Raw genomic sequence first — 24,888 nt, forward strand, 5'->3', positions numbered from 1 at the left:
GTGCATATGGTGTGGTTGAGTCTGTAAGGGGAATGATGATCGATTTGTCCCAATTTATTTGTAGCCCAGAGTGTCTGCCAAACTTCACGTATTCCCTCAATAGTGGGCTCAGGTTTTGCTCAGTGTCCCGAACATACAGGAGCATATCGTCCGCATATAGAGATATGTGGAGTGGCCTGCCTGGGAAATGTAGGGCAGAATGATTATGCATCTGACGTATGATACACGCTAGTGGCTCTAGTGCGATTGCAAATAGCAATGGTGATAATGGGCAACCCTGCCTAGTGCCTCTATTTATGCTGAAGGGAGCTGAAATTTACCCATTCACCCGGACTCTGGCCCTTGGTGACATATAGAGCAGTTGAACCCAGGTGATGAATCTAGCCGGAAAGCCCATCCTTTGTAATATAGTTAATAAATAAGACCACTCAATGGAGTCGAAGGCTTTGGCGGCGTCCAGGAGCACCGCGGCGGCTTTAGTTTGGGGGTTAAGATAGTGGGATACCGCAAACAGTGTCCTCGTGTTGTGGGAAGTGGCTCTGGTTGGAATAAAACCGGCTTGATCCGGCAGGATCAGATTAGTCAACAGGGGCTGTAAACGCTCCGCCAAGAGTTTGGCCAATATTTTAGAGTCTACGTTTAGCAGGGATAGCGGTCTGTATGAGTCGCAGAGCTCCGGGTCTTTACCCGGCTTTAACAACGTGATTATTACGGCTTCTCGCAGCGTGGGAGGTAGAGCGGCTTGGTCAAAGGCGGCTCCATACATTTCTACCAGATGAGGGGCCAGTATGTCTGCATATTTTTTGTAAAACTCGCCGGTAAAGCCGTCAGGCCCGGGTGCCTTGCCATTAGGTAGGGCTAGTATGATTGCCGTTACTTCTTCTACTGTGATGGGTTGTGCGAGATACTCACGTTGCTGGTCAGATAACCAAGCGATAGCTATGTTATGGAGGTAGTCTAATGTTTCACGCGGTGGTGCTATCGGTTGGGCCGTGTATAGTGACTCATAATTATGTACGAAGCTACTCAATATGTCTTCTGGCTGCGAATGAACACTACCCTCGCCGTCTGTCACCTGTATTACGCACTGGGGACTTCTACCTACTCAAATTTTCCTGGCTAATATTCTGCCTGGCCTCCCACCTTCCCCAAACTGTCTTGCAACCGGTCGTTTGGTGACGTATTTCATTTCGTCGTCAGCGAATTTCTGATGCTCAGTTGTAAGTGTCCTGATCTCACCCAGCAGTTCGGCCTTGTTTGTCTTTTCATATTCAATTTCCAGTTCCTTTATGAGTTTCTCCAGATTTCTAATCTGTGTCCTGATATCTCTCAGTATACCAGTGGACGTGCTCATGCATACTCCTCTAATGGTTGCCTTAAAGGCCTCCCATAGCGTGCCAGGGTCCTCCACTGTGTCGGTATTTAACTGGAAAAATTCTTTAATGGCCTTATCTAGTGTGTCTGTGAAGATCGGATCTAACAGCGCCCCGGCATTAAACCTCCAGCCGAAGGGCGGGGGCGTGTAGTGTGCGATATTCAATGTTAGTAATATCGGGTTGTGGTCCGACAGCGTTCTAGGCATTGTTTGAATGTTCTTTACCCATATGATCGCAGTGTCCGATCCCAACCAGAGGTCTATCCTTGACCAACTATTATGAGCCATGTTCACATGTGTGGCCCCTGGAATGTTCGGATATTTAACTCTCCATATGTCCCTTAGGGAGAGATCCTCCATGATCTCCTTTATCTTTCCTCTAGCTTGTCTGTGTGGTTCTATGGACATTGCAGAGCGATCCATAGCATTATCCAGTGCAACGTTAAAGTCTCCTCCCCAGATAATAGTTGAGTCGCTGAATTCCACCAAATGAGACCCTACCTCCTGAAAGAACTCTGGGGAGTCTACGTTTGGTCCATATACTTTTACCAAAGTCAAATTTTTCCCCCTGACCCTACCAGATATAATGACGTATCTGCCACCTGTGTCAAGGATGGAACGATCAATCTTGTATCCAGTACCTTTTTTGATTAATATCATGACCCCCCTTGAGTATGTGGAGTAATTGGCGGCATAACTCGCCTCAGCCCAGCGTGCCCCAATATTCCTACGGGATGTTGGGTCAATGTGCGTCTCTTGTAGAAGCGCTATGTCGACCCCAGTTCGGTCCAGACACGCGAACACTTGCCTCATTTTTTTTGGGTGTGTGAAGCCCCTAACATTCCATGTCAATAATTTCAAGCTCTCATTTCTAGCCGAACCCATCAATGAACCTGAAATATACTGTATCACGTTTGTAACAATGCATTCCCAATACCATGTGGTGCAACTGTACAGTGCTTGACTCTGAACCAACTTTACATTGTGCAGTGCGGATTACAGCGATGCATCTTAAATGCACTGGCCCCTCGAGGCATGTAACAGCCCAACTTCCCCCCCCAACACTTCCCCAACCCTCCCACTCCGGCAGCCCAATTATGCCGAAGCCGTATTCCCCTGTTAACTACATCAGACAACATAACTTTGTGGGGATCTCCCAAGTAGAGGTCTGCCGGGGGCACCCTCCGACACCCTAGTTAAGGGGTGTGGGCAGTGCATAAGAATGTAAATCAGATCTCGTAATGCGTAGGTTCACTATACAGATCACATAGATAACCTTAATACCTCTTGAACCTGGACGTGCAAAACATCTCACATTTTGACATGTTCAACCGCATAGGTTAAAGTAGCGAATGCCAACACTGGCCTCATGAATACACATAGCACCCACTCGAACATTTTATGTTAGGCAAGCTACACACTGCTTCCTGAATTGAGTTCAGTTCCCCAGGTTGTACCTTATGATTCAGCCTCACCACAGTGCGGCACCTAGAAGAGACCCAGCCAGGCCGTGTCCAGGGACTAATAGTCTGTGCCTGCACCCATGATGGCAGCACCCAGTGCCAAACCCAATGTCTCTTCTGGCTCCTCGTGGACCACCTACCGCAATGAGGAGAAGGCTATCCGCCCCGCACTTAATGCAACAATGCTGGAGCCCATATGGGAGTCATGCACATAAGTTCCAGGGTCTGTACGCTGCATGACTACAGTCACAGCTAAACGGTGAGTAAATGCACAAGTACGTGCCTTTCCATCCCTTCAGCTAGTTCGCACACATAATGTGACGGTGGAATGGACTGCAAGTACCATGTCGTTGCGATGGCTTACCTTCAATCGGAGTCTAAGTCCTTGTCTCTGCGGTTCGACCTTTTACCTTTGATCGCCGTCTTCTTTATGAAATCCATCGCTGCTTTAGGGGTCGACAGAAACACCGGCTTGTCCTCCCAGGTGATCTTTAACCGAGCCGGGTAGAGCATGGCGTAGGGAATATGTAGTTTACGAAGCTTGGCCTTGACGTCGTTGTACTCCCTGCGAGCCTGTTGTACCGCAACTGTGTAATCCGGGTAGAACTCCAACTTGGTACCTTGGTGTTGTATCTCCCCCTTCTCACGCGCCAGCCTTAGTATAGTGTCTCTATCTCTGTAATTGAGTATCCGGGCAACTATCGGTCTTGGTTGGGCACCCGGCGCCGGTCTTGGGGCTAGTGATCTGTGCGCTCTTTCCACGATGAAGATTGCCGACAGCGCTTCAGCACCAAAGATATCTCTGCAGAGCTGCTCAATGTAGGGCTCCATCCTGCCAGTGTTGGTGGATTCCGGCAGACCCGCTATTCTTATGTTGTTACGACGTGAGCGAGCTTCTAACTCCTCCGACTTAGTCTTGATGACCTCCAGCACTTTCTCCAAGCCGGTGCATTTGGTAGCGGTAGCATGAGATTCATCCTCCACGCTGGATATCCTGTTCTCCGCGGTATCTAGCCTTTCCCTTTGTTTGTCCAGTTTAGCCGCCATGCTGCCCACCCGTCCCGTGAGGTGGTCCAGCTTGCCGTTGATGTCTTGCAAGTTGACCTGGATGGCTTTCAAAATGTTTTCCATGGCACCACCTTCACCCGCTTCAGACTCCATATCTGCTTCTGAAGGCGCGTTCTGGCCCTTTGGCGTTTTCCGGAGTTCGAAAGTTAATTTGGCCTGCTGTCTATATGGCTTGCCCATAGTACCTGGAGGTAACTCCGCCGCTGTGTGAAGGGACGCGCCGACAGTACTGAGGACCCGACAAGGCGTCTTCCCGCTGTGCAATTAAGCGCAGCAATGCTCCCTATAGGTGCAGAACGTGACAGGCTTCCACATGGAGGCGAGTGCGTGGACTGAACACGAGCAGCGCAGCTATACCACCCCCACGATGTACTCAGGGGTCGCTACGATAGAAAGTGCCCCTTTCAGCTTATAGTTGTGTCTATGTTGGCGGACTGCGAGGGGCAGTGTTTTCATTGGCGTCTTGACCTTGTGGCTCCTTTCGCAACGTTAGTGACACAGTCCTCCGCTACCGTAAGAGTGGCGTATTAGAATGCCTCATGGCCACGTTGCCTCTAGACAAAGTTGCTGGGTATTCGGCATCTGGAGTGGCATGGACGTCTATGCTCGCGTTATCTAGCCATTCGGATCCGCATTGAGCGCACTGCCGTGTAGCTTTGAACCAGGTCTAGGCCACTGTAATCACTGGATAGCCCACGTACGTAGTGAGGGTTAGGCGTTTAGGACCTACGAGTCCCGGTTAAATTGCAGGGTCAGTGGGCGCCGCCATCTTGAGTATGATGTAAGTCTGCCTGAAATAGTCGATTTAGCGCCCAAAGGTTTGCAATTCTAACAAGCCGGTCTGCAGCCAGTATTTTTTACCATTGCTCTTCAATGTCTGCAGTCAGTGTACGTTCCCATATCGTTTGGAGGCAGCTGAAGCCGAGCATTACCCTCAGGCGCTGTGCGTTAACAGAGCGGGCGGCGCCATTTTGAATTGACGTTTCTGCATCTCCTTAGCCCACAGGAGCATCCAGGCGCCGTTTAACGGAATAAAGAACAGCCGCACTCACCCCTTCGCCTCTGCGTGTCTTTAGCTGAACGCAACGCAGGTACCTTTGATAGCGGTGACGCCTCTCACCATCTCACGGAGCCGTCCGTTCCCGCGTTGGTGGACGCGGCCGCCACCATGATGGCTGCTCCCGCGGGCAGAGCTCCGCCAGCGTTTTCAGCCGTGAAATCGGTCTCAGGTGCTCAGCACTCTTCCCTGAGCATGCCCCACACGGTCCGATTGCTAAAGATGTGCTTTTCGTGGATTAGCAATCTGATTAACGCACTTTAAAAGCGTTAAAATCGACTGCCCGGCTGAGCTGTTCTCTCAAGCAGCCATCCCGCTGTGCGCCTCCTAGCGCCTCCCCATTGAAAGAATAATATTAATGTCAAAAATATCGCTGTTAAAAATATTGGGTTTTTTAAGCTACAAAAATTATGTAAAATAAAGTAAATAATACATATAATTAAAATAAACATAGTTAAAATATTTTACAATGTTTAAAAATTATAACTAATATATATAATGTAAAAATAAATTAAACATATAGTATATAATATATATATATACTTAATAATATTTTAATTATTTTAATACCATAAATTGTTTAAAAATATCTTATAAATTACAAATACATCTCTACACATACAAAAATCATATAAATAAAAATTAAATAAATATATATAACATATTAAAAAATATATTATTTTTAATATTTTTAACATTAATTATATACTACATTAACTAAAATACTAAAAATATTAGATAGTTTTGGGAATAAAATTACTATTCCAACTCCAAACAGTGCAACAGGAGGGAAAATGTTGGACAGAGTAGGGATACATTTTACGATTCCCACTCCAGTGAGTGTAACAGTAAGGAAAGTGTTGGATAACGTAGGTGTAATAATGACGATTCCCACTCCAGTGAGTGCAACAGTAGGGAAAGTGTTGGATAGTGTAGGAGTAAATTTTTTTATTCCCAATCCAGTGAGTCCAACAGTAGGGAAAATGTTGGATAGCGTAGGGGTAAAATTACTGTTCCCACTCCAGTGAGTACAACAGTAGGGAAAGTATTGGATAGAGTAGATGTAAAAAATCTATTCCCACTCCAGTGAGTGCAACAGTAGGGAAAGTGTTGGATAGCGTTAGGGTTAAAATTACTATTCCAACTCCAGTAAGTGTAACAGTGTGGAAAATGTAGGGTAGCGTAAGGGTTAAATTAACATACTTAATAATTAAAACATTTTTTTTTAAATAAATAGCATATTCATAAATAATTAACAGAAAATTCATAATACATACCAATAAAATAAAATGTGTATTTACTTAAATAACATTAAATTACTTCCCACCCTATTCCCCTATCAATGCACAACCCACTACAAAAAAAGAACACAATTAATGTAATTATTAATTAATAAAAATTAATTAATAATTAATTAACAATAAATTAATAATCAATACCAATTCATAAAAATTAAAATGTACTTAATTATAATAAATTATTTCCCACCCTATTCCCCTATAAACCCTCAACCCGCTACACATAAATAATAACACAATTAATTTAATTATCAATTAACCAAATAATAAAAATGAATTAACAATTAATTAACAATAAATTAATAATCAATACCAATTAATAAAAAATAAAATGTACTTCATTATAATAAATTACTTCCCACCCTATTTCCCTATAAACCCACAACCCGCTAATCATAAAAAATAACACATTTAATTTAATTATCAGTTAATCCATTAATAAAAATTATTTACCAATGGATAATTATTTAATAAATTAACTAACAATAAACAAAAAATAATAAATTATTTTTATAACTAATATAATTATAAATTAATTAATTAATAAAAATGAATTATCAATGAATTAATAATTAACAATAAATTAATAATCAATCAGAATAAATAAAAAATATTAATTGATTATAATAAAATTACTTGCCACCCTATTCCCCTATAAACCCACAACCCGCTCTGATATTAAAACGCAAAAGTTACTTTACAAAAATTACTAATTTCTAAACATTTAATATATATTTAAAAATAATTACAAAACATTAACAAATATGTTAAACACACACATATAAAATACATACTAAAATACATAACACTTATATAAATATTGATATTATTAACAATGATATTTTTGCTAACGATATTACTTACTTCCATATATAAACAAACGATATTACTTACCTTAAGGTTGATATTCTGGTCAGCAATATTCTTGACTTCGATATTCTGTCCCTAAAATATTTAAACTCAATATTAGTGTAGGTCGATAATAAAAACTCGATATTATGTCTGCATACTGGAAAAAACACGGCAGGCACTGGACGCCCCAGCAACAAATCAACCCATTTGAATGATCCCACCAGTGACAGACATGCGTCGTCCCAAAAGGGCCGAGTGGGCGGCACCGCCTCTTCAACTCGTCCGCATGGGCGCATCTAGTGTCAGATGTGCTGCAGCCAATCTGTGATATCAGGGCACCCGTAGCCCCAAGCACGGCGGCTCCTCTCCAGGGCGTGTCCCACAGGAGTCCAGAAACATCAGGTATGCGACCGACAGCTCGTGTGGCGAACAAACGCCCAGGACGGGACAGTCCCCCAGGAAGGACCGAGGAGCTTGGCCTCAGCCCCAAACCTGGCAAGACCTGCAGAAAACCTCAGATGTGAGGCAGACACCCGGGCGAGGTGGAAGAGCATCAGCATGAGAAGAACCACCGCAGCAGGTCCGGGAAGTACAGTTGGTCCTCTGCCCCAGACCAGGTAAGAAACTTGTGAAAAAAGACACGGAGGTATGATGGTAATTCCAAGGGGTTTAATGATCCTTCACGTGTTCACATGTCCACAGTTCATCATCATTTAACATTCCAATTTCCCGTCCTTCCAACCCCCCACCTTCAAAAGATGCACACTCCTGAACCCTGTGCCTGGGCGTTCTTTACACGGCACGAGACAGACACGAGACGACATGCCATGTCATCTCGTGTCTATCACGTACCGATAGCACATTACATATTCCAACACACCTTCCCCCTTTATAAATTAACCAAAACAAACATTAATAATTAAATAATAAATATGATAATATGTACATATCTTGAATAGAATGAATATCATCATTTAACAAATTTATGGCATGTTTCTATTCTACAGTTATTTAATTCATAACACAGTCTTTGTACCTTATAGGTAAACAATAAGCTTTAACGCTTCTTTTTGAAATATCACTAGAAACATTAGGTGCAAGACAATCATCATTGTCTAATTTGATATCCAAAAATACATTGCTGTTACCATCACACTCAGAAACTCTCTTTCCTTTAAATATAGAGACCCTATTCAAATTCCATACACTTACTCCTTCTATCCTACCAGCACGTTTGGGAGTTTTCAAACATGCTGTTAGGATAGAAGGAGGAAGTGTATGGACCTACAGAAATATCACAAGTCCACAGTTCATCATCAATTAACATTCCAATCTCTCGTCCTTCCAACCCCCCACCTTCAAAAGATGCACACTCCTGAACCCTGTGCCTGGGCGTTCTTTACACGGCACGAGACAGACACTAGAAGACATGCCATGTCATCTCGTGTCTATCACGTACCAATAGCACATTGCATAATCCAACAAAACTGGTCTAAGCAATTTGGCCACACAACTTTTAGCTACTCACATGGGCCCAACCTCCCCAGAGCTGGCATTATTGGAGAGCTTGTGCCTTTACTGGGGAGAGCTCAAACATGCGAGATGGAGCAGCCGTTTCAAATATTACGCTGTCTTTCACTGTAGGTAGACCAGGCTTATTTTATTTGAAGGTCAGGAAGCCCTTCCCCCTTCCAGGTGTGTGCACAGTCTACAGTGGGAAGCCTGGGATCTCATTGGGACCACAAACTACAACTCTAAAGTCCCCCACCCCCCAGAGAAAACAAACTGTGCACCGCCTATAAGTGGTCTCTCTGGAACACGGGCATAGCTTCTTTTGGTGCAGAAGGTCCACTGGCACCGGAGGCTCAGAGACCTGAGTGGCCCATTAAACTCTGATTATAAAAAACACAGCCAGGGGACCCATTTTTTCTTGCAGTAAGGCCCATGAGACTGGCTAAGTTACTGGTTAGGAGCCTCTTTGCTCCTATTCACTTTGGTAACATGTTGCAGGAGCATGACTAAAGACGTTCCCACATATCGCAAATGAAGGTATGCCCTTTTGAAATTTATAGATGAGTCAGTGCAATGTGCATTAGAGAGGAAGCAGCTCAAGCTTGACACAGAAGGCCAAGGAGTAGGTGCAAACACCAGTGCATCCCCGAAAAAGAAACTTATTAGAAATGGGACTACTCTACTTTGAGATAAAATGTAGTTAAATCAATCGATGCATACCAGTGTTATACATCCATAAAGTGAAATGATCCAATAATTCCAAAAGAAGGGAGCGGTTTGTGCTGGCAATTATATTCAGCACAGAATCATTTTTCTGAATTGTGGCTAGGAACAAAAATGTATACTGGCTTCTATTTCTTGAGGTGTCTTACATACTAAAACGAAACATTTTCAAAGATTTAAAAGCAGGAGATGTTTTTTTCTGGGAGACATAATCAAGTGCCCTTTTCAAAGCTCTTTTCTGTCTCCCTCCTTCCTGGAAAGGGGCACCTAATACTTGCAAAACTTACAATCATTGTCACCCCGCACCACAGTAAGCTTTGCTAGTCAAGCACTTGTAATGAAGCAAGGACGCAGTGGTTATTTGATTTAAGGTTTATTACTTCGGAGCGCCGGGGCTGGCTACCTCTGGCGGTGAGCGCCAGAGAAAACTAAATGTCCCGCCTACCACGTCCTGTGACGTGGTTCCTGTTCCGCTCCTGGAACACTAGAGCGCTGCCACATCTCCCCCCTTTATACTCAATAAACAAAACTTTAAAAGTCTTACTTCCAGTCCATTTCATAGTCCTTGAATCTCTCCGGTACCTTGATTCTCCGCCCTGCTCGAGTTTCCACTCTCTCAATCTTTCTCTCTCCTCCTGTAGTCTCTTGTTCCCTTCTCTCTCTCGCACCTTCTGTTTCCCCATCCTTGGCCTTCTTCTCACACTCTTCTATGCCTCTGTTCTTTCCTTCCGTTGTCTCTCTACTCACTCTTTCTTCCTCTGCTGTTGTTAGTCCTTCCGTTCCGTTCACATACTCCTCTTGCCTTTCTCCACTTACACTTCCTCCATCCTCTGCGACATTCTCCGTTCCTTCTTCCGCCTCGTCTTCCCATTTCAGTATCTTGCTGCATTTGGCCATTCTGTCCATGGACCAAATTTTTCCATCGCTCAGGAGAGCTGATCTGGCATAAGGCTCCACCACTTTGAGGGGAGGTGAAAACTTGCTCTCTCCTTTCTTCTTCATGATGGCTAGCTTCACCCTCACCCAATCACCTTTGTCCAGTTCTGTACTTTGAGTGTTCCTTCTTCTGTTGTAGTGTGCCGTGTAGACATCCTGGGCTCTCTCCAGATTTTTCCTTACCACCGCCGGTGACCATTTACTCTGGACAATCAACTTCCTCCATGCTGCATTGTCTTTGGTGAAGGCTTCTCTGCCTCTTAAGATCTTGAAGGGGCTGTAGCCTGTGCTGCCCGGTGTGATTCGGTATGCCCAAATCATCTTCTCCAGCTCCACTTCCCAATTCTTGCCATCCTCAATGGCTGCCTGTATGGTGCCCATAATCACACGATTAAAGCGTTCCACCTGGCCGTTTCCCGCCGGGTGGTAGATCGGGGTGTGCTTCACTTCAATTCCGTTTCTGTTGGTGAAGGCCGTCCACTTTTCTGAAGTGAACTGGGGTCCATTGTCGCAGGTGATGATCCTCGGAATGCCTTCGCTGATAAAGGTGGTACGCAAGAACTTTATCACTGCCTCAGTATCCACTCTCTCCAAGACTTGTAGCTCGGGCCACTTGGAATACCTATCAATGGCGACCACCACGTACTTTTGAGTGCCCTCCTTGTTCAAAACTGGTCCCATTATGTCCACTGACAACATCTCCCACGGGCCATCTGGAATCGGAAACCTTCCCAGCGGGGGTCTCAGCATGCTCTGGGCCTTGTCCGATTTTGCGCAAGACTCGCAAGAGCGCACATGTCTTTCTACCTGCGCGTCGATGGCTGGCCACCAGTAGGCTTGTCTGGCCAAGGCTTTCGTCTTTGTGATGCCCTGGTGCCCTTCATGTAGTAAAGACATCAACCGTTCCAGAATGTTCCTGGGTGGAATCACCTTGTCCCCTCTGAGTAAGAACATTGGGTTTTCAGCCAAAGACAGTTCCTCTCGGACTTCCCAGTATCTCTTCAGTTCCTCCTTCAAGTGTCTCTTCTCGGGCCAGCCATGAACAACATATCCTTTTACGGCTTCCAAGTCTGTGTCTTCTCGGTATGCTTCTTCCCAGTCCTGGGCGCTTATTACCTCTTCAGTGTCCTGGATGGTGGCAACCACATATCCTTCCCACTCTTGCCTTTCTTCGTTCTTTGCCTCTTCCATGGCAGCTGCCCTACTTAGGAAGTCGGCCACTTTGTTCTGTGGCCCTGGAATGTGCTCGACGTCATAGACAAAGTCCAATAGCCGTAGGGTCATCTTGGCAATCCTGGGCGTGGCATGGTCATGTCCACTTGATGTCAGGACACGAACTAAAGGCTTGTGATCGGTTTTTACGAGAAACTTGGCACCCCACAAGTATTGCCTGAATTTTTCCACCGCCCAGACCACCGCCAGCATCTCTTTCTCCACCACACTGAACTTCTCCTCATTGGGCGATAACGAGCGGGAGGCGAAGCTGACGGTCGACGTCTCTCCCGACTCCTCTCTCTGCATTAGTACAGCTCCTAGGCCTCGGTCACTGGCGTCTGTGGTGAGAATAGACTCAGCTTCGGGGTCAAATCCCTTGAGGGGAATGGCCGTACCCATTTCTCGCTTGAGTGAGTCGAACTCTTCTTGCTCCTCTTTACCCCACTGAAACCTGTTCTTCTCCTTGAGCAGTTGTCGTATGTAGTGTGTCTTTGTTGCGAAATGAGGGATGAATTTGCTGTAATACTCGGCCATCCCTAGGAATGACCGAACATCTTCCTTCCTTTCCGGTGTGGGCGCTTCCATGATGGCTCTCATGTTTGTTTTCTTCGGGGTTATGCCTTGTCCACTCACCTCATGGCCGAGGTATGTGACCGACTGCACTCCCAAATTGCATTTCGTCCACTCGGCAGTCAATCCACTGTCTTGCAGTTTCTGCAGCACCTTGTGAAGTTTCACGTTGTGATCCTGCCTCGACTTCCCCATTACCAGTATGTCATCCTGGAAGAAGAGGACATCCTTAAGGTCTTTTAGGAGTTTATGCATGATTTTCTGGAACACGGCCGCGGCAGAAGCTAAGCCGAAGGGCATCCTCACGAACTCATAGCACCCGAAGGGTGTGATAAACGACGTGAGGTGGGTGCACGACGGATGAAGCTTAACCTGATGATAGGCCGACGAGAGGTCCACTGTGGAAAACCATGTGACGTCCTTTGTTTTCGCCAGCATTTCACTGATGCGCGGCAAGGGGAATCTGTCTATGACAATGTTTTTGTTTAACTCCCTTAGGTCCACGCAGAGACGTACCTTGCCGTTGGGCTTTTGGGCTACCACCAGGGGAGACAGCCACTCCGCGCTCTCTATCGCCCTGATGACTCCCTCCTTTTCCAACCTGTCCAGCTCTATTTGTACTGCCTCTCTGCAGCGGAACGGAATGTTCCTCACTCTGTGCACTACTGGTACCGCCCCTTCCTTCAGTTTGATGAGGTGCGTGTACTTGCCCAGCTCGCCAATCTGCCCGTTGAACACTTTGGGATATGTTTTCCTCCACAACTGCACATCTTCCCTGACCGCCATGTCCATGAGTAGGATCTTCTCTATGCCACCAGGGTTGAGCTGGATCCCCAATGCTCCTTGATCCTTCCAACTCAGAACAGACGGCCCTCTCTCCGCTACGTACAGCTTGCACTGCGCATGACGACCTCTAAATTCAAATAAGAGCGGGCAGTAGCCCAACATGGGGATCTTCTGTCCAGTGTACGTTACTGGTCTCACATCCATGGGTAGGAGTGTTTCTTTGATCCTCGCTGCAAAGTTGTCTTCCCATACCTGCCTCTGTACTATTGAGATGGGCGCTCCGCTGTCCGCAATCATCTCCAAGGGTATGCCTCCTATGTGCATGTCGAGACGAGGCCTGTCTGTGTTGGAACCGTCCATCTCTAGAACTTGGACATCAATGTACAGGAATTCTTCCTCTTCACCTTTGTCGTCTTGATCACTGGAATCTTCTCTCTGATCATGGTCTACCAAGCGCACTACGGCATTCTTCGGCTTTCTGCGACACACTTTCTCGTAGTGTCCAAAGATGTTGCAGTAGGAACACCTGGCCTTGAAGGCGGGGCACGCCTTGTCGTTTCCCATGTGGTTACTGCTACCACACCTGTAACACTGGTTTCTTTCTTTTCTGTGTGTCTTGCTGTCCGTCTGTGATTTAGTGGAGAAGTCAGCTCTGTTTCCTCCCTGCGTCTTCCGCGTCTCATTTTGCTTCCAACGGTCGTTTCTGTTTGGCGCCATTACTCTACACACTGCTTGCGATTCCTGGGCGTCCCTCTTCGCTGCCTGGGCACACCTTTTCGATAGCTCGGCTTTTTTAACCATCGCCCAGATCTCCTTGAGTGGAGCGTCGCCATTCACCCACAATTTCTCCTGTATGTGGGTACTGGAGGTATGCATAATAATTTGATCCCTGATGAATTCATCATGCAGTCCCCCAAATTTGCACGTGACTGCTAATTTCCTCAGTGCTACGACGTATTCGTCCACAGACTCTCCGCTCTTCTGTTTCCTCTGAAAGAAGTTAAATCTGTCGATGGCGACACACACTACAGGCCTGTAATGTGCGTCCAAGTCTTCAATGGCGTGATCAAACACCTCCGTGTCCGCTGCGGCTCTTTCTCCTTTCACTATGGTGTCATAGATCCTGAGCCCTTCTGGACCTAAGTTATGGAGAAGGATCTTCTTTTTTCTCAGACTCGTGAATGCGGTCTCGCCTTCCTCTTCTAGCGCTTCCAGATAGTTAAGGAAGTACCTCTTCCAGTCTTCCCATTTTCTTTCCGGTTCTCCGCTTTTCGTGAGGAATGGGACGAGTTGGGTGAGAGACGTGCTCTGACTCGCCATGGTTGGAGCCTTCCTCCTGGTGTTAGGTGTGACAACAGTTTTCCTGGATGGACTCCCTGGGGCGCTTTGATCTCCTCCCTCGTCCTCTCTGTTCTCGCACTCACTGTCCTCTCCCGGTCCACCCTCTGTGGTGAGAGATTCCGCCTCTGAGCTGCTTCTTGCCTTCGCAGTCGATGTGCCTGCAGTATCCGCCAGCGTGCACCCCTCTTGTCTGTGCTGGGGCGCCTGTGAGGGCTCACAGTGATGCAATAGGGCTGGTTGCTTAGTTGGTTTCCCTCAGGTGTCTTCCTCTCTCTAGCTGTGCTCACACTCCACCTGGGGCGTCATTTACCCGTGCTGTGGCCTTTACTGGGCTTAAGGACAGCTGTGGGGCCCCCTCCTGGCTCGTGGCTGTGCTGGCGCCGTTTTTCGCGCTTCTTCCCGCCTTGCCGGCTCCTCTGCCGCGCTCCGTTCTGCTTCTCACGCGTAATGCGTGTAAATACTGGGGTCGCGTGCTGATCCCATCCTCGTCGCCACTGTAATGAAGCAAGGACGCAGTGGTTATTTGATTTAAGGTTTATTACTTCGGAGCGCCGGGGCTGGCTACCTCTGGCGGTGAGCGCCAGAGAAAACTAAATGTCCCGCCTACCACGTCCTGTGACGTGGTTCCTGTTCCGCTCCTGGAACACTAGAGCGCTGCCACAGCACTCATACTTGAAAAACCCAAGTAAGTTAGTTCCAGTTAAATTACCGTTCAATCAGAAAGTGGCATGGCATTGCCACAAAGGAGCTTTCAAAATGGCATTTAGCAAGTTACGCTTTGGCATTAACAGTGTACAAAGTTAGGTTAACATGGTTTTATTCGATAGTGCAAACATAACACAGATGCACAACATTAAAATCTGGGGTGAATCATGTGTGGCGCTCATATGGACATAGTAGGTATTAAATTCAAAACACCAGGAAGATCTTTGCAATGGCATGGCACCCATGTAGCTAGCAGATTTGTGATTAGCTGTCAGTAAAGGCCAGAGGAAGAGAGCATTTTCCACAACGAGGCTCTCACGGTCTATTTTTATTTTTTAGGAGAAAGTGCTTTCAGGGATTCTGCTTTGTTTTGATTAATGAACTGCCATGCTGTTGGATCCCATGCACCATTCCAGCCCCTTTACAATGAAGGAAGCAAGGATGATTAATTGAGTCTGTTTGGGAGGCGGAGTTTTATGCAAGCAGTAAATATAGTTTTGTTGTGGGCCCTTCTTTTCCATGCCTGGTGATGTCACCTCTGGATTGTTCTTGAAGGAATGCATGGAACCTACAGCCTTTTTTTACTGGAGTACTCACTGTGAGGAGCTGTTTTACAATGGCGGTATTCTGTATTTCTTTAGTGGCGTACAATGTGATGGATAAATATCTTGGAAAGGAGCAGCTTTGGACATCGTCATTCTACATACCACAACAGATTTTTGGCGACAAGAAATTCCTGTGTTGGGGATAGTTTATAATGCATCGTCACCCCTGAGGATTTACTGCATTTTTTTGTTGTTTGATTCTCGGAACCCATGGTTTACGTAAATGAATTAGACTCACACAATGGACGTTTGTGCCTATTGGACTAATGATTGGTGTCTATTCATTATATTTTTAATTCCCTCTGGTGACAGTTCTATTGAGTTACCGTTACCTCATTTTTGTTAGAGTTCTTTTGTTCGAGTTCTTCGGCCTTCCGTTGCTCGCACTCGTGCTGCCAGACACGTTCACTCGCTCAACTTTCCGGCGCAAGAGTAGCGAGTTCTCCTTGACGATGTGCACGCACTTGCGCAAGGCTTTCTGGGAACTCACACGGAAGTTGCCTGCACGTGTGATCACACCGGTGGCCATCTTGCTTGTCCTCTGAGCTCGCATTGTATTCAGCAACTTTCCTCACATCGATCAGGTTTTATTTCCTACTCACGATTCCTGATGCGAGGTACGTGAAAATATGTGATATTTATTCTTTTTAACGACTTTATTTGGATATATCTGGAGATGTATTAACCAGGTGGAGAGTTCCTTCTTGGCGTTTGGAACTTCATCAACCCTTCTTTTAACTTCATTTAGGATTGGCCATAACTGGACGTTTTTTATATGTTAACTTATTATATTAGTTGTTTATTTTGATTTATCACTTAAACTTTTTTTTTTTTTTTAAATGATTGTTTTGCCTTGTTGTTCCTGTTTAATGCAGGATGGTGTCAACCAGTATGTACAAGCTCCTCCTTCTTTGAATGATGCTGGTAGGCCTCTTCTCCCCTGGAAAAGGTCAAATAAACTATTTGACTCGTATCTGGAGGCCATTGTTGGAGAGGAGTAGCGGCCGCTGCGCGGTGAGGAGAGCGACCCTTGACCTTGCCAGGTATGTTGCTCACCCCCTCCTCCCCCCCCCCCGCTGCAGCTCCGCCAGCGCTTGTGTGCCCCTTGCCTCAGCTGCTCCTGGTGCCCACTCTTTTCCCCTCTGTTCCCCACTCCCAGCCGCAGTTCCCGCCGCTGCTGCCCCTGCGCCCCGCCCTCCCATGCCCATTCGCTCGCCCCTGCGAAGGCAGCGCCAGAACCGTGGCCCCCGCACCAGCCGTGATGACCGCCTCCGATACGACGCCAGCACCCTCATCGCCCCCCACAGGCCTCCAAGGGCAGGTTGTGTTCCGGAGTGGCCTATGCCGTAGCTGCTGGGGCGCTGAAGTTCCTGCTGGGCGTACTACGACATACCTTTTGCTGTGGGGGGGTGGTGAGACAGGCTGGTGCCTCCAGCAAATTTGGTTTCTGTGGACTGCTGGCTGCCGGCGCAGGCTGGGACTCTCTCCCACCACTGGGGGCGCCTAGTTGAGGTTATCGCTGGCGGCACTGTGGTTCCTGCCTGGGCCCTCGTCTTGCTCCCCTCTCCGCTGGTGGGGTCCAGGGCGACTGCACTTGGGAAAGAGCCCTCATTCTGTCCACAGCACCGTCAATGCTTTCTCTCTTGGGCTGCGCTAGGCACTGGAGTTGCTGAATACCATACCTGCCAGTCTTAGTGACTGCGGCCCTGGCATGGGCTGCTTCTCTATCACAGCAGGTCTGGCCTGCCGAGCTCCCCGCGTGCCTTGCCCTTTGCTCTTATTTAGTTCTTGCTACTCCTCGGTCCTCAACTTTGTGGATGGCGGTGTCTATCAGACACCGCCACCATATCAGGCCCCTTTTCCGCCCGGTCACCTGTGTGACTGGCGGAAAACCGGCGGACGGTCTTTCTGTCCGCTGGGGGGAAATGGGTGGCGGGCGGGGTATGATGTAGGGCGGATTGCCACCGCCCGCTTGGCGTTGGCGATCCGCCCTACATCATAATGGACCCCTAGTATCAAAACTTTGGAACTCCCTCCCTATTCAACTCATATCTAATGGCAACCTGCTAAGCTTCAGGAAGCAACTAAATACTCACCTTTTCGCATAATCTATGCACTTACATCCTCACTAATCCTGTTAGCGCTAGGAAGTCGGTTCTGCGCTTTATAAGAAATTGTAACAACTCATATGGAAGTAATTGTAACATAACTCTTACGGATGGGAGACTATAAATGTGTGCTGGATAGGGATCTGGATAGTATCAAGCACCCAGCCCGACAGTAAGGTAGGGCCTCTAAAGCATTCATGGAATGCATGGACACTTTAAATTTACTGGAGCTGTAGCGGGCAACACATAGTCAGACTTGAGGCTACTCATTTTATTTGCCCTTTCATGGTGCATCCTCTAGGATCGATTACCTTCTGGTGCCCCCCGGGCAGGCAGCAAACTTAAGGGTGATTGAATATGTAGACCTCACACTCTTGCATCACCACCTGTTGGTGGCGGAGCTGAAAGGGTGCGGCTATGTACGACCTATACCACAGTGGCACTTCCATTCATGAGCACTACTGGACCAGGCTTACAGACTAGAAATCGGGGAAGCAATACAAGAGTTTTTTCAAAGTTAACACAGAAAGGGATACATTTGCGGGGATATTATGGGAGGCTCATAAGGTGCTCACAAGGGGAAACTGTATGGCTATAACCTATGGGGTGCGTAATTCACTGATGCACAATGTGAAAAGACTTGAGCAACAGATAGAAGTTATAGATAGGCATTCCCTACACACGGAAGAGATATGGGGGGGACAGACGTAGGTTACAAGTAGAAGAGGAAGAGGCTTGAGTTCCTCTCAGCAATCATGATTATAAAACATACATAGAGATCTAGCATGAACAGGGTGATACACCAGGCAGACTACATGTGTGGCTTTTAAAAAGAGAGCGGGGAGGAAATGGGGTTGTGACACTTAAAGATGCATACAGTGTAACCCTTATGACACAAGAGGATATTCTACACCCTTTTGTGGAGTTCTACAATGCATTATATGTGCAACCAGGTGGGAATGATATGGCGGGTATAAACGAAATCCTAGATGAGACAAAACTGCATACATCGGATGCCGCTGTGAGGGCAGCTTTGAATGTACCATTCACAGAATTAGATATTAGATGGGCCATAAAACAAATGAACATGGGAAAGGCAGCTAGGTATGATGGACTATCCGTTGAATTCTTCCGACAGTATGTAACTTTATTGTGTGCACCATTGCCAGCTATGCACGGTAAGGTATGGGGGTGTTTCCGGCATCGTTGTGGGAGGCCTACGTAGTGGTCCTCCCAAAATCGGTGACAGACTGTTCTGACTGAATAGATGCCAATATTTTGGGGAAAGTACTGGCACACCGACTGGTTGAGGTGCAGTGGGGCTTATGCACCCGGATCACACAGGGTTAATGGGTGGTTGCACTACCACCACTAATATCAGAAAAGTGTTCCTAATAGTGGAGCAGATTATAAAGGGGAGGGGGTCCTGCGCACTTGCTAGTTTGAACGTCCATAAAGCTTTTGACACTGTTAAATTGGGTATTCATGGATCAGGCCCTGCAATGTTATGACTTAGGTACTGACTATCTGAAATGGGTGTGATTACAGTATAGGGACACCAAGGCAAGGATTAGGATAGGTAGTAAAGTGTTGGATTGTTGGCAGGTGGAGAGAGGGACCCGACAGGGGGTGCCGTGCCCTCTCTCCACCGCTGATTTTTTCCCTGTTGCTAATAATACGAGCTAAGCATGAGGGTGATGGTAAACTGTTAGAGAGCAAACAGGCGATCATCTTCTTATATGCTGATTACATTCTATTGACTATATGGAATCCTTAGATGACCAGGAGAGCAGTAAAAATACAGCTGTCATGGTGGGGATACACTCTGGGTTCAAATTAAATGCACAAAAATCAATGCTTTACCCCATATGGATTGGCTGGACTGCAGATGGGAGTCTCCCTAACATACGAGTGCAAATGACACCAGTTAAATATCTGGGGGTTTATTTGAGCCCTGATATGGATGAAACGTATGCTTCCAATGTAGGAGCCCTACTAGATGGTATTGACCAGAATGTGCACAAGTGGTTATAGTTTCCGAGGTACCTAGTGGGTCGCTTAGCGATAGGCAAAATTATTATTCTACCAAGGGTTCTGTATGTACTGCAATTTATAACAGACACATGATTTCGTAGGCTTGATTACCTACTTAGACTGCTTTACTGAAGGAACGGGAGAGAATGCATTAGGGGGTTCTGAGATTACCCTAGGAGAGTGGAGGATTACAGGCCCGAACATTTCATAAATTACTGGGCATCTCACCTGCAGCATGTGGCGCAATGGTTCTTTGAGAGGGACTCAGACCTGTGACTGAACCGTTTAGGAGACTTTCTAGACCACGTGACCTACCTCTAGTTCATAAAAAAAAGAGGGTGACCCTACCAATGCAGGTTAGCACTATCCTACACGTATGGGAAGAGGCCTCTAGAAACAAAGGTGTTGATTACATTTACTTGCAGCAGTTGGTCCCCTGGTTTAAGGGACTTAGCCCCATGCTACCTATATTCCTGCGGCACTGGCAAGGAGGAGATGTCCCGCTGATACTGGGAGAGCTGAATGAATATGGTTGTTTACTTAGTTATGCTGCCTTTTGCTCACAATGGGAGATGACTGGGAGCTGTTTTCTGGCTTATGCCGGCGTCGCTGCGTCTATTCGCGGGGTTTGGGGAAGTGTTCCCTCAGGAGCCAGACTCTCGGATATTGAATCAAACTCTACCAGACATGGGAGGTGAATGTAGATTGGTCACCTGATTCTATTAATTATTAGTACCATTGACCGCCCCTCGCATGAGTTCCCTGAAGCTACAATGAGAGTCTGACATTGCTGTGGAACAGCAGGACTGCAAATGGACTGCTATTCTTGGTAACTGCAGGAAGGTCACACATAATTTGAGGTTTAAACTGATACATTACAAGTGTGTGCATAGGCCTTAAGTTAAACCATGCTGGTTGCACAGGATTTATGCCACTAAGTCCTACAACTGGCCTAAATGTAAAACAACAGCAGGAAATTACATACACATGTTGGGCATGTCCGGGTGTGAAGGAATTTTGGGAAGCAGTAGTTAAAACACTAGGGGATGTGACCGAACTGCCATTACAGCCAACAATTCAACTGTGTTTGCTGGGGTTGGTGACCCCAATTACACATACTAAGCATGCGGAAAAGATTATAGAACTAGCGTTGACTGTTGCAAATAAATGCATATCCAAATGATATATATTGTCCCGATTACCTACTCATAAACAATGGATCTAGGGATATGTGAGAGGGGTGAGACACATATTAGTTTGCATGGCAAAGGGACAAGGCAGAAGGATGGAATGGGATATAGCGGAGTTTAGATTACAGCAGGTACTAGAGAGCCTGAAATAGAGTAGTTATATATTGTTGCGCTAGGAGGACTAATTGGAGTTGTTCTACCTACTGAAAAAATTTATGTATCTGTATGGTCTTGATGCTATATATCACCTGTGACCGATATGTGATAGCTGTGTCATGCTTCTTTTCACAATTTGGGGGTTGAGGGGGTTGATTAGGGCTAGTTGGGAAGCTGTTTCTCCATTGCCGTATCCATGTTAACTCAATAAAAGAAATATTTAAAGAAGATGCCTGAGTTACATTTTGGGACACAGATAAATGTTGTACTTGAGAGTCACAAATTAGTTTCCCGTGTACAAGCGAAGACGGAAATAATTGGATATGTGGCATCCATAACGAACTTAGCTAGGACATTAGATTTTGGTGAACTGACTGAGTCCCTTATTAGAGATCAGTTGGTTTGTTGCACAAATATTGTACTTGTGCGAGAGAAGTTTCTTATGAAGAATCCTGAACTGAAGAAGGCTATGGCCATCATTGAAAGCATGGAGCATACCTCTCAGTGACGTTGGTGGTAAACTGGAAGTCTTTAGTGAACCCCATGAGGTTTCAATAAGCCTGAAATTAATAAACTTGTAAAGCCAGCGAGTGACTTGTTAAAATTAAATATGAGAAATTTCCATTGCTACAGATGTGGTAGTGGAACTCATGGTTACAACAATTTAAGTTGCATTGCCAGTAATTCTGTATGTAGGAAAGATGGCAAGCAAGGTCAATATACCTATGTGTGTAGATCTGTGTGTAGAACTAGTGATGAGAAAGTGAAGGTGGACAATTCTGTGGTGATACAAATCGAGGAGAACGTGGATGGTGTGAGGCAAATTGTTTTCCATGTAACTGATACTCCAGTACCATGTGAATGTGATGAAGGATCTCTCAAAATGCCTAACAGTAAAATTACCCTTGATGATGCTGAAATGAATGTATTAGCAGATTCAAGTTCACCTTTTATGCGTATAGGCGATAAGATTTGGGAGAATGTGTTCGGTAATGAGAATATTGTATTTAAAAAACGGACATACATTTGGTGGGTTATGCACCTATGAAAATCAGCATCAAGGGGAGAGAACATTTGGTAACCTGTAAGTGACTAAAATGTGGAGATAACTTGTTGGGATGGAGGCCCCAACAGGATTTGATTCAGAAAAGGGGGTGGTGATGGACAGAGCATCTGAATTAAGCAGAACACTCATACCCAGTCAAAAGATCAGGGCTTGATCCATCACCGTTTTTTAGCTCACTGCACCATCCCAGTTCAGAACCTGGCTACATGCAAATTAGTCTGTCCCTGGCCCAGTGCATCATGGGAACAGGGCAGACCAAACTACCAAGCCAATTCTTTACTGGAAAGGAAACAAGCTTCCGGGGACCGGTTTCTGGCATTACAGCCGTCTTCGGCCCGGCTTGCTTGAATCCTGATGGTGCAGTGAGCAAGGGACTCACATCTGAGCATACCCTTCCACGCTTGTGGTGGCCAAAACGATTCAGAAAAGGGGGTGGTGATGGACAGAGCATCTGAATTAAGCAGAACACTCATACCCAGTCAAAAGATCAGGGCTTGATCCATCACCGTTTTTTAGCTCACTGCACCATCCCAGTTCAGAACCTGGCTACATGCAAATTAGTCTGTCCCTGGCCTAGTGCATCACCACCCCCTTTTCTGAATCGTTTTTGGCCACTATAGGTGTGGCAGGGTATACTCAGACATGAGTCCCTTTCTCACTGCTCCATCAGGATTCAAGCAAGCCGGGCCGAAGAGGCTGAAATGCCAGAAACCGGTCCCCGGTAGCTTGTCTCCTTTCTGGTGAAGAATTGGCTTGGTAGTTTGGTCTGCCCTGTTCCCATGATGCACTGGGCCAGGGACAGACTAATTTGCATGTAGCCAGGTTCTGAACTGGGATGGTGCAGTGAGCTAAAAAACGGTGATGGATCAAGCCCTGATCTTTTGACTGGGTAAGAGTGGTCTGCTTAATTCAGACACTCTGTTCATCACCACCCCCTTTTCTGAATCCCAACAGGATTTGGGCATCACATTGAATCGTAATTTTCCAGTTCCAATTCTGATGATTTCTCATATTAGCGATGCTAGTGACATTGTTTCAAAATTTCCAAGTGCATTTGGAGACAAGTTGGGGCTGCCAAGGGTTCTCAAGAATGGAGCTTGACCTGTTGTTCACAAAGTTGTCAAGGTGCCTCTCTTGATGATAGCACCTCTGAAGTACAAAGAGGTTGAAGAGTATGGGTGTAGTTGAAGAAATTCAGTACTCAAATGGTTGACACCAGTGGTTCCAGCTCCTAAGGATGGGGATAAGAGTATACACATGTGTGTAGATTTGCAGGATTTGAATAGATGTGTTTGGGTGGATAGACAATCATTGCCCAACATCTCAGAAGAGCTTTCCCTCTTGCTTGGAGAACAGCAGTTCAGTGTAATAGCTTCATCGTTTACTTATCATCAGGTTGCTTTGAGTGAGGAGTCCAAGTTGTTAACGTCATTTGTGTAGGTGCTCATCGTTTTGTGAGAATGCTGTTTGAGTTGGAATCTGCTGCCACATGCTTTTAACGTATTATGAAGATAGCCTTGCAAGGTATATGGATTATAAATTTTTTCCAAGATCATATCTTGATGTTTGGTAAGAAAAAGAAAGAGCATGATGGGACACTAATAGAAGTTTTGAACAGGTTACAAACTCATGGACTTATGGCGAAGAGGGAAAATATCAGTTTAAAGTTGGGATATGAAGTGTCTTGGACACTATTTCTGGGAAAGGTATTAAACCCAAACAAGATTTGACTGTGCTATTGGTAGACCTCCAGTGCCATTAGTTAAAGAGCAGTTAAGATCATTCCTTGGTCTAGCTGAATATTATTCGAAATTCATCATTAATTTTGCAACTGAAGTTCATCCATTAAGATCTTTGTTGAAGAAGTGTGTTGAGTTTGAGTGATCTTCTGATTGTTATGTGATTTTCTAATTGATTAGGGAGCAGTGGGTTGCAAGTCAACTTTGGGTCACTTTGATATGCACAGGTGTGCTCATGACAGAGGTTAGCCTTAAAAGATTGGGGTCAGTGTTGTCACAGTTTGTTGACGGTTAGGAAAAGCTATAGCTTAGAGGTGCTGAGACAAATTAATCAGTCAGTGAACGAGAAGCACTAACCTGTGTGTGGGGTATTCAATGTTTTAAATTCGATTTGTTGGGTTTTCCTTATGTGATTAAGAGTGACCACAAACCTTTGGTCCACATTTTTTCTACCAAAGAGATTCAAAGTTTATAACCACATATTTAGATGTAGTTGGTATATGTGAAATAATACAATTTTGAAGTGCAATATGTGTGGGGTTGGGGAATAAAGTAGCTGACAGTCTTGCACTGTTATCACTGGCAAAACAGAGCTCTGGTGATGGACCATGGTGTGCTAGTGATGCCAAGGCTGTCAAATCTATCCATCGGAGTCAGAAATAGTGAGGAAAGAACGTGTCAGGGCTATCCAAGAAGGGTTGTATAGTAAAATTGCGAGTTTTGTGGTGAGTATTTTATGTGAGAATGCTGTTTTAGTTGGAATCTGCTGCCACATGCTTTTAACGTATTATGAAGATAGCCTTGCAAGGTATATGGATTATACATTTTTTCCAAGATCATATCTTGATGTTTGGTAAGAAAAAGAAAGAGCATGATAGGACACTAATAGAAGTTTTGAACAGGTTACAAACTCATGGACTTATGGTGAAGAGGGAAAATATCAGTTTAAAGTTGGCTGCAGAGAGTTTAGTTAGATGTCTGTTGTAGGAGTTATCATACTGTCAAAACAGAACTGTTTGTGTTGGAGAGTGTCTTGGGAAGAGGTGGTTGGAGGATTCCTCTGGATTCCATTAGAGAAGAGTTGGTGAA

The 24,888-nt window shown here is 45.7% G+C and overlaps 1 protein-coding gene across 3 annotated transcripts in view; it reads left to right on the forward strand.

The window, feature by feature from the left end:
• The window catches only part of LOC144829492 (A-kinase anchor protein 17B-like), an 810,983-nt gene that overhangs the window by 242,782 nt on the left and 543,313 nt on the right, over positions 1-24,888 (forward strand). The window contains exons 1-2 of one of the 3 annotated variants that reach the window (XM_078688685.1): positions 16,011-16,123; positions 16,382-16,549. The exons of 1 other annotated variant lie outside the window; for it this stretch is intronic. The gene's annotated coding sequence lies outside the window, so the exon portion shown is untranslated. Of the gene's footprint in view, positions 1-16,010; positions 16,124-16,344; positions 16,550-24,888 lie in introns of those variants that run through there. One more of the 3 variants, XM_078688686.1, reaches the window with a different exon arrangement.

This window comes from Lissotriton helveticus, chromosome 4_1 (assembly GCF_964261635.1).
Source record: "Lissotriton helveticus chromosome 4_1, aLisHel1.1, whole genome shotgun sequence".
NCBI classification, from domain to species: domain Eukaryota; kingdom Metazoa; phylum Chordata; class Amphibia; order Caudata; family Salamandridae; genus Lissotriton; species Lissotriton helveticus.